Source organism: Crocodylus porosus, unplaced genomic scaffold (genome assembly GCF_001723895.1).
Source record: "Crocodylus porosus isolate Cpor-Errol unplaced genomic scaffold, CroPor_comp1, whole genome shotgun sequence".
NCBI classification, from domain to species: Eukaryota; Metazoa; Chordata; order Crocodylia; family Crocodylidae; genus Crocodylus; species Crocodylus porosus.
In genome coordinates this window covers 36,027,123-36,037,649 of record NW_017728948.1, presented here as the reverse complement: position 1 = coordinate 36,037,649, position 10,527 = coordinate 36,027,123, and positions in this window count along the sequence as shown.

Sequence of the window (10,527 nt, the reverse complement as noted above, 5' to 3'; positions counted from 1 at the left end):
CTTTTGAAGGTGTTCAATGTATGTGCTTGAACCACCTCCGCTGGCAGACTGTTCCAGACCTTGGGGGCTCAGACAGTAAAGAAATTTTTCCTAATGTCCAGCCTGAAATGGTCTCACAGCAGTTTTTGACTATTCGACCTCGTCATCCCTTGGGGCACTCTGGTGAACAAACGCTCCCCCAGATCCTGGTGGTCACCCCTGATAAACTTATAGGTGGCCATCAGATCAGCCTGCACTTTTCCAGGCTAAAGAGCCCCATGGCTCTCAGCCTGTCGTCATAAGGTCTGTTTTCCTGACCTGTGATCATGTGCATGGCTCTTCTCTGGACTCTCTCAAGCTTCTCCACAACCTTTTTGAATTGTGGAGCCCAAAACTGGATGCAGTACTGCAGTTGCAGCCTCACCAAGGCCGAGTACAAGGGGAGAATGACATCCTGGGATTTTGCTAGTATATATTATATTATTTTCATCTACTGCTAATATTTTAATCAGAATGTCATGATTAAAGATGTTGCACTGCAATTACACATTTTGAATATTTTATATTATATATGTTACTACAGTTTTACTATAGTAAAACTATATACATTTGGTATATAGATGTATATAACTTTAACCATTGTGTAACAGTGAACTGTAGTCAGCATCCTTCTCCTACCATTATAATACTCCTTAATCATTGTTTGTCACCCATACAGAAGAACCAAATATTTTTAAGGCACATAATGCAACAAACTCAAAAATCAAGTAGCAGATGTTAGTTTTGTGCCAGAATGCATCCAACTCAGAAGTTATACTTAGTGGATTTTCTAATACTGAAGCACCTGCCAAATAACTTGCAACATTATGTGGTGTTATATGGTTATTTAATGAAGTACTCAATTAAAAAATATATATCTGTAGATGGGGACAAGAATAAGGTTGCCCTGTGATCTACAATTATAAATTTTCATTATTTCTGTGTAATTAAAAACTGTAGTTTAACAATAGGTTAATGATATCATTTCAGGAAATACATGTAGTTTTTCTTATAAGAACCTTTGCTTAGCCAATGAGGGGTAGCCTCTTTAACCTGTCTACTTTTTCACACTGTATGCAATAACTGAATGGCTGAGAAAGTAAAAAGTGTCACTTGTAAATTTTTTTCTGAATCTACTTTTCTATTATAAAACTATTCTTTTTCAATGTACATTTCAGGCTGCAAAAGATTAATTTTATAGACTCACTGCAAGAGCTCAGTCAAGGGATTTAGAAAGAATCTAGTTGAAAAAAAAATTGATTCAAACGGATTTTATCACAATTAAAATACAATGTGGAATTAATTTCATTCTGGCAATATTTTGTGTTTGAATAAAACCAGAAAAACCTCTGAAAAGATCAAAATATTTTAGTTCAACATTCTAAGAAAAAGTTAAATTTGACATTTAAAAAATCAGATTTGTTTCGAATGGTTCATTTTCTCCTTGATATTTCATATCATATTATCATAATCATAATAAAATTTGCCCATTTTCTCAAAATGAAATACTTAAATATTGATTTACCATTTTCCTCCACAGGACATTTCATAGGAATTTTAAAATGCATCCATTTATTTTTTCAAGCAAAAATAAATTCTGAAATCTTTATAAACTAGAACTTTAATTAGTAGCGCAATTCTAATTTGGGAACACTGCATCACTGCTGCATTAAGGCATGGGGGCACTGAATTAAGGCACTGCATTTTTCTGTCTTCATATTAAAAATACAAAATGCATTGTTGGTTACCATATAATCAAATAATCAAAATAAATGCTTATCACTTATAAGTGGGTATCTAAATACTTTTTATGGATAACTGAGCACTTACAAAGATGATAAGTATAACTTTACAGGGGGGTTAACATAAATAAGTAGATAAATTTCAGTGCTTGCTAAAGATGATTATATCCTACAGACATGGAAAGTGCTAATCATAACAGTGCCATCAACATAACTTCATTGGCAGTCAAAAAGCCCAAAGCTGAATTGATGCAATCTTCACAATTAATCTAAGCTGCATAGATTGAACTGATAAGCAAGCAAACAGACATTCACTTTTGATTCCAGAAATGCAGTCACATGCCTGTAGTGGCCCAGGCCAGAAGCTGGTGGGTGCTAGAGCAGGGTTGGGCAATTATTTTTGGTGGAGGGCTGCTAAATGTGTTTTGGTGAGCTGTCAAGGTCCACAGGGGTAGTCCCATTGCATGACAGTTGCCCTTCCCCCTTGTCACCATCTTGGGATCAGAAATCCCACTCCCAACCCCTTTGCCACCAAAAGTCCCTCCTCCGGCTCCCCCCCTTTAATACTTTTGGAAGGGGAAGAGGTGGTTGCCAACTTAGAAACAGAAAATACACAAATCAGACACTAAACCTTAAAACACCTACTATAATGAATTTTAATTTTATTATGAAAAATATTTTTGTCATGATTTGTGTTTATATAGTGTATATAGAGGTGATTGCATAATAACTGAAAAATAAATTTGTAGTCTTGTATAGTGTGGGGGTGTGTATGATGGGGTGTGAGTGTATGATGGAGCATGGATGAGTATGTAGCGGAGCCTGGGTGTGGGTGTTGGGTGTGTGGTGTACTGTGTGTGGTGGGGTGTGGTGGGATGTGGTGGGGTGTTGGGGTGGATGTGTGAGTGTGTGTAGTATGTGTGTATGGTCGATGTCTGTGGTGTGTGTATAGAGTTTGTGTGGTGCGGGTAGTATGTGTGTATGCTGTGTGTGTGGTGGATGTATATGGTGAGGTATGGGGTGTGTGGGTGTGTGTGGTAAGGTGTGCAGGTTGTGGAGGGGTTGTGAGGGGGTGTGGCTGTGTGTGAGAGGGTCATAGGGTATGTTGGGACATATGTATATGTGGGAGGGTTGTGGGGGCAGGGTGTGGGTGTGAGGGAGGGTGGGGGATGCCCCCCCTGCACTTCCTCCATGGCAGAGCAGCAGTTGGGGTCCTCAGGCATAGATGCTTGGTGGTGTGCGACTCTGGCCAGTACTTCACATTGCAGTAAGGAGCTCAGCCTCCACAAGGCTGTCTGTATCACTGGTATTCCCTGACACTCAGGCACAGCCCCTGCACTCACAGGCATGGCGGAGGGTGGGGGGGAGCCCAGCATGCTGGAGCCAGCTGCCTTCCCCACTGGGACTGCGCTGCATGGGAGGGAAGCCCCAGGTGCCTTCCCCTGGGGGGCAGGGCAGCAGCTGGCTCCAGCACTGGGGCTTCTCTCCTGTGCTGTGCAGTCCTGGTGGGGAAGGTAGCCAGCTCCAGCCAGCTCCCTTCTATGTTGTACAAGTGGAGGGGTGGCACATGAGTGGCAGGGAGTGCTGGTAATACAGATCGCCTGGTCAGGAGGCTGTGCTCCTCACTGCAATATGCAGCACTGGCTGGAGCCTCACCCCACCAAGCAGCTGCACCTGAGTACCCCAACTGCTGCTGCTGCTGCCCACACTCCCCCACTCTCCCTCACAGCCACACACTGCCCCACTGAGCTGCTGCTGCCCCCTTGGGCACAGGCTCTGCACTGCCATCAGCCCCAGCCCCACACTCCACACCCCTGCCCAGCTGCAACCCTGTCCCTGCTGCTTCCTTATCTGCTGCCCAGAGACAGCGGGAGACTGGGGAAGCAAAGCAGGTCTTTGGGGGCAACAGCAGTGACAACAGCAGCCCTGCTCAAAACTGCCTGCTGGCTGGGCTGGGTCCTTCTGCCCATGAGGGCAGAAGCGAAACACAGTATGGTGTATTTGGGGCTGTATGTACATGTGGATGCCTCACTCACACCCTTGTGGGTGGAAAGGTTGTGCAGAATACAATTTGTTGGTGGGCATTGGGGGCTGAATGAAAGTGCTTGGTGACCTGGATGTGGCCTGCAGGCTGTACTTTGCCTGCCCCTGCATTAAAGCATGCCTTCTAGCTCAGCTGGAGCAGACAGCTTGGGGAAAAGCTAGCCTGCCCTCCCTGCAACGGGTCTGGCTTGCAGGGTGGTGCAAAGCATCCTTGGATTCTGGGGTACTATGAGTTAACTTGATTCTGGGCTGGATCTGGGACAGAAGTTGAATACACTTTATTTAACCTAAATCAGTTAAGTCTGATACTACATCATCCTGTTTTGTTTAAAACTAGTATAGGCCATTTTGGAAGCCTTTTATGTGCACTAAACTTCTGTTGTTACAGATTTGAATCAGTTTTCAGCCACTTATACTAGTTTATGTGTAATTTCTGTCCCTAGGAATTCTGACACCTGAGAACTTTTGCTGTTCAGCAATACCCCAGACATTTAAGGCTGAAATTCATTTCTTATTGAGCATCCATGTGAGTAAATCTCAATCACTTAAATATTTGTGAAAAGTGAAAAAAAAGTAAAGTAAACAAGGTAAATGACTCTGTAAATTGTGAAGCTGTAGAGAATCCGACCTTACATGTCATTTTCTCTGCCATGCTTTCTTTTCCAAGTACATTTCTTATATTTCATGTGTTCGTGGATTCCTTAAAAGTCAAGTCACCAGGCAAACTTCAATAAACAAAAATAATATGACAACAAGGAGACATTCACAAAGATGAAACCTTATTGTATTCAAAACCTCATGTAGAAGTACCTTGTTTATGAAGAATTTATGGACACATTTTATTTATAGAACATTGTGAGCATTACATATCACAGAAAGAATGCAAAGAACTGAATAAATGGCAGAAATTTTTGGTATTTTATAAAAAATATAGCCCTCAAGACAAATTCATTATGCTCTTCTAAAATTGATAAAGACCATAATAAACTCTAACACCTGTTCATTTTCTTAAAGGAATATTAATTTATCTCAATGTTCTTTAGTTCTAACAAGTTAGAAATATGCACTCGGAGAACATGAAACAATTCTAAGTGCAGTGAACAGATGCTTTAAGCTTTACTGTATTAAATTATGTACGATGCATGAATGTTGCCTTCCATTAATGTGCAAATTGCAACTGAAATTCAGTACAATTTCTGGTTATCCCTTACCCTAAAGAAATGGCCAATTAAAAGATACTTGTGTGTGTGTGTGTGTGTGTGTGTGTGTGTCTATAAACTATAACAACAGTGCAATGTATTATTCAAAATGCTCTCTACTCATTGGGCATGTCTACACATGAATTTAAGTGCACTTAAATGTAATGTGCATTAAGAGTTTGTTGGAAGGTGTCTACATGTGGTGGAACTTGGGACAAACTTTAGTCTCAAGTTGGTCTAGTCCTGCCATATGCCCCTGTGGCCACTGGGGGAGCTCCAGCCTGCTGAAACATGGCTGCCAGTACTATGTTGTCCAGGCAGGGCCAGATGCCAGCACTTGGAAACCATCTTGAAAGTACACCCTTTACACTGACCTCTGGGCTGACACTTCCTGTGTCAGAGCAGGAGCGTGGCAGAGACACAAGCAGCAAGTGCCTGCCACAGCTGCAGTTTCCAATTCTGGCTGCCCCCAGCTCTTGGCCCTGGCACCTAGGGGCAGGGTCCCACACTCCCTGACTCCATTCCAAGTGCCTGGTGCTTGGCCACCTTGCACCACCCAACTCCTCCACTTGCTCTGACCGCCTGCTCGATGACTGGTACATGGGCTTCCATGGTCCCTGCCACCATACAGCTCCTCTGCCAGGCACAGTGACCACCGGCTCCAGGAGCCCCCCCACCCTGCAAGGACCACCATCACCCTCCTGTCCCACCAGACCTGCTGCCTTTGAGCCCACTACATGAACCAGGACTGGTAGCAGTGCATTGTGCTTCAGGAATGAGACAGCAATCACTGGGTTGACACGTTCTGGATGACTTGTGCAGTGTTCCCTCTAAGTGATGCAGTGTGCGCAGCTGCACAGGCATCCTCATGCTGTGCTGCCAGGTGTGCCTGCACAGCCATGCACATCGTACAGTTTAGAGGGAACAGTGGACCTGGGCCACCTTTGAAGGCCTGTTGTGCCAGCTCCAGCCCCACCTGGAGCACCAGGACATGGAGGTGCTTCTGCCTATCCCCACTGACACCCACCTACCTTGTCTCTTATGCACCCCCTAGTCCCTGCCTACACACCAGCCCCACTCCAGGACATGCACATTTGCTATGAAAACCTTTATTCCCCTCACAACCCCCACCCCCATCCCCCACCTCCTCCTTCAACCAAGACAGCCCCTTCCCTCTGCCCTCCCCAATACACAGAGCCTCTCCACCACCCACCAACAATAAAAAACCCTCCTCTCAAACTTAAAACTATGTACAAAAGTCTCAGTCTTTCTCTGAGTCCCAGAGTAAGGGCTGTGTGATAGGGGAGCCCAGGTTGCAGAGCCTGGTGGCAGGAGGCCAGCACCCTGGCTGTGGACAGTTCCCCCATGGGTCCAGGGGCTGTGGTAAATGCCAGGGGCTCCTGTGGGTGGGAGGTGGCAGAAGCCCTCCTCCAAGGTCTAAGCGGAGGCCTGCTGTGGGGTGGTGGGCAGGACCCAGGGGCTGTGCAGGGATGGGGTACAAGCATGGGGGGGGCCTTGACATGGCCCCCACTGCTGGCCCTGGCTGGCCAGTTGCTGCTGGAGCAACTCTACACAGTGCTGTTCCAAAGCCCCCTGCCAGGCTCAGTGCTCCTGCTCTGCCCAGTCCCTTGCCTCCTTGTGGGTGGTCTCCCAGGCAACATCTTCCTGCTATGAGGCCAGCTCCTGTGCCTCCTATGCCTGCAGCCACACCTGCTCCCATACCACCCAGTTCTCCACCAACGCCAAAAGATGCTGGAGAAAGAGGATCCCATCCCTGGTGCACTGCTGGCACAGTCAGTGCACCCAGGCAGCTCCAGCAGCAGATGGCAGTGACCCTGATGTGATACTCCCAAGGCCCTGAAGCCTCTCTCCTGAGTCCAGATGTTGGCTCTGCAGAGGCAAGAGACAGAAGGCTTTTTTATGAGTTTGCACCACTGCAGACATAAGATACTTTGCACCATGGGCCCTGAGCTGCTTCATCTCAGATCAGAAGTCAATTGTGCGTGGGTGCCCAGGGACCATGGTAAGCTGTCCAGATAGGGCTTGGCCTAGGTGGCTGCTGGCCAATCCCCCCACCCTGCTTTCTCCCTTGGGGTCACTGGGCTGCTGGGTGCTGACTGCAGGCAGTCTGCCTCAACTGCCCCCTTCCCAGGGCAGACCAGGCTAAGCTGCTGGTAGTACCTGGTGCTGCAGCTCCAAACTCCACTCCCCCTCTCTCTACAGGCAAGCTGCTCTTTTGTGCTGCTGCCCAACCCACAATTCCCAGGGTTGGGGCATGTGGGGCTCCTGGACAACTTGGGCAAGGTACTGACTGTGTTCCCACTTTCTCCACTGGGGTCCATTCTGGGGAGGCACCATGGAGCTGTTCCCCCCATGCCACCACTGTGACCCAAGCATACTCTTGCTGCATGTGCCCTAGGAAATGTGTGAAGAGCTGTTTGTGCAGGCAGAGGGCTGCCCAAGCCACTACATCCTGCTAATGATAATCCTACTGGTGCCATGCCATCGTAGCTCATGGTTCAGGACCTTGAGCTACGATGGCATAGGAGGCAAGCCTGGGATGCCCCCCAACCTCCACTGCTGCATTAAGGGCTACCTATTGCAAAGCTACATATCCCTTCCCCTGTCACTGAAGAAGACATCACTGCCAACATCAATTCTGTCCTTAGTGTGTTAGAGGCCTGTGCTTGCTGTGGAGCTGTGTGGACACAGCCTATTCAATAAAGTGTTGAACTGTGTCCTGCCTCTCTATGCTGAGGCCAGGGGAGTGCAGGTGGGCCAGGCAGGGAGTTGGGGTAGGGGCCAGAGCCAGGGTCAGGTTGTGGGCTGGGTACTGGGAGGGACCTGCCTCAGTGCAGGACTTACCATGTGGACAGGGCTGGTGAGGCTGGTAGTTTGGCATAGGGCTCCTCAGCAGTGATGACATCCAGCTGTGCCCAGTGTCTGTGGCCTGCCATGTGCAGCAGACCAGCACCCAGCTAGGGGCCTTCTCTGGGGAGAAGCTGGCAGCTGGTGGTGGCATGGCTGGTCACATGTTGTGGTAAGGTGTGAGGAATGGGCCATGGGTAAGGCAGCTGCTGGGCAGAGCTGTCCAAGCTGTCAGTGGGTGCAGCAGCCAGGGAAGTAGGAGAAGCAGGGTGGAGTTATCCTTTTCTGGTGATGTGTCACCAGAGATGGGGGGTGCAGGTGAGGGCAGGCCACCCCTGCTGGTGGCACTCACAGGAGTGAGGCCTGTATCCTAGGGCATCAAAATGTGGGTTAGCTCATGTATGATGGACATGGTCTTTTGGGCATAACCAGACTGATGAATTAACTCAGTCATAGCCACCCACTGTGCCTACAAATCTTGGCCTTCCTGCAGCATTCCCACACTGTCTGGGAGTGGTCTCACACATGTATCCCACCAGATATGACCTCATAACTGTGGCCATTCAAGGACCCACCCCGTGCCTCTGGACATTGGCCCTGCCCCAGAGTGCCACAAGGCTGTGCACCTCCTCCCAGGTCCAGTTGGGGGCCTGAGTGCTTGGCATGGGTGTGGCCACACAGGCAGAGCTGGGGCTTGATGGGAACAACATGCTGGACATGCTCCTCACACCAGCTCTCTGGGCGCCCATGCAGCTCTCTCTAAGATGCCACCCCTGGAGGGCTGCCAGCAGCACCAAGGACAGGGGCATGGGCAGGGACTGCAACCTGCACAGCAGAGTCACTTCACCACAGTGCCTGCAAAGAGACAGAGCTGGGGTCAAGGACCTGCAGGGAGCATCTACCACATAGAGGAGGGCCAGCAGCCCTGGGGGAATCTCAGGGCTGGGCAAGGGATGCAATAGGCTGCAGCTCTTTGCAAGACTCAGCTGTGGCCAAGCAACAGCTCTATCTGGGGACAGGCCAGGCAAAGGCTGCCTGGGTCCTGTTCAGGGCAGTACATGTGGCCTGGTCGGCTCTTGCAGACAACACTGGCTCCTTCAGGCTCCCTGTGCTATGTGCCCCAAGGCACAAAATGGCTGGAGGCTTTTATAGTCAGCCCAGCCCTGGATGAGGAGAGGCAGCCAGCCAGGACCTCTGGGGCTGGGCTCTGGCCAGCCCCCTAGTGGCTGGGCAGACCCAGCACTGATGTCCCTGCATTTATGCACATTAACTTGTCTATATGTGTGTTAATGGGCTTTAACTAATGACATCTAAATTTGATACTTTGATGTAGGTATCAAATTTAGGCAGGATTAGCCTAAAATTGCCATTTTTAAGGTGCAGTAAGATGAGCATGCAGACATGCCCTTAATACACCTTAAATGGGGATAATGCACATTAAATGCCCATGTGTAGATACGCCCATTCATTACTTTATGTCCCACCAGATATTTTTATCATACCCCTTACCAACTTCTATCTTTGGATTTCTTTGTATGATTGCCAGTTGATTAGTGATCTGGAGGCACCATTGCAGAGTCATAACATAATAAAACTAAATGAAAAAAGGAAATAGAAAACTACCCAGCTCAAAACTGTGACTTCCTCCAGGGAAAAAATAAACCAAACCTGTATTTTCCCCAAAATGAAACTGCCTTTGAATTTACTGAAGAATCTGCAAAGCTTTCCTCCCTTAGATCCTTTTCAATAGCACATCTCGGTTTTCAGATGGTCAGTTTTCAAAGGAAACTAAGCTGCCCATCTGTGGGAAAACAGAAAGCTTCACTGAAGCCCAGTTTGGAAACTATTATTATTCATGTCAATTTAATCCTAGAATCCCTAAACTTCACAAATGCAAATCTTTGTAATCTTTTAAAAATATCCCATAAATTCTTGAAACTTACATGTAAAAAAAGTATGGCACCTTTTTATAGAAAGTTCTCAAGTGATCTGCAGTGAAACAAAAGATTGGCTTTTCAAGACTGCTGAAGAAGTAAATGGATATGTATCTTGCTATCCATCTACTCCTGTCTAGTCTACCCAAATATCTACAACATAGCTCCAGCAAATAACTTTAAATATAATAGTTATTTCCTGTAATGCCACATCATATTTTGCCTGAAACAAACAAGTTGCTCTAAGAAGTGTCAAACATATTTTTTTATTGATAATGATTGATATATATGCTTACATGTATCTACATTTGTCCACTTTCAAAATTAGGTGCCTTTGTTCCACCTTATTCAAAGACAAGTCACTTCTTTTCTTCTTGCAAAAATGTATACTCAGTAGCTTTGTGGCTCAAGTACTCTTCTGGGAGTGCATCTACACATGCAGTTAATGCAGAACAATAAACTCTGGAGTTTATTGCTAGGACTTTATTCCTCCAGGGCATGTCTTTTGTATGTACACCTAGGACTGCAGCACTTTGAACCCCAGGGGTCAACTTATCAGCCCAGGGCTGCTCTGACCCAGTTCAACATGCTGCAGAGGGACTGACTGGGGCAAAAAAGTGCTTCAGTGTGGGGTCAGCCCTTGAACTAAAGCACCCCTGTTACACCACCAGCTGAATCAGTGTTTACATGTGTCTGCTGAGGAGAAAAAACTCCACAGCAGCG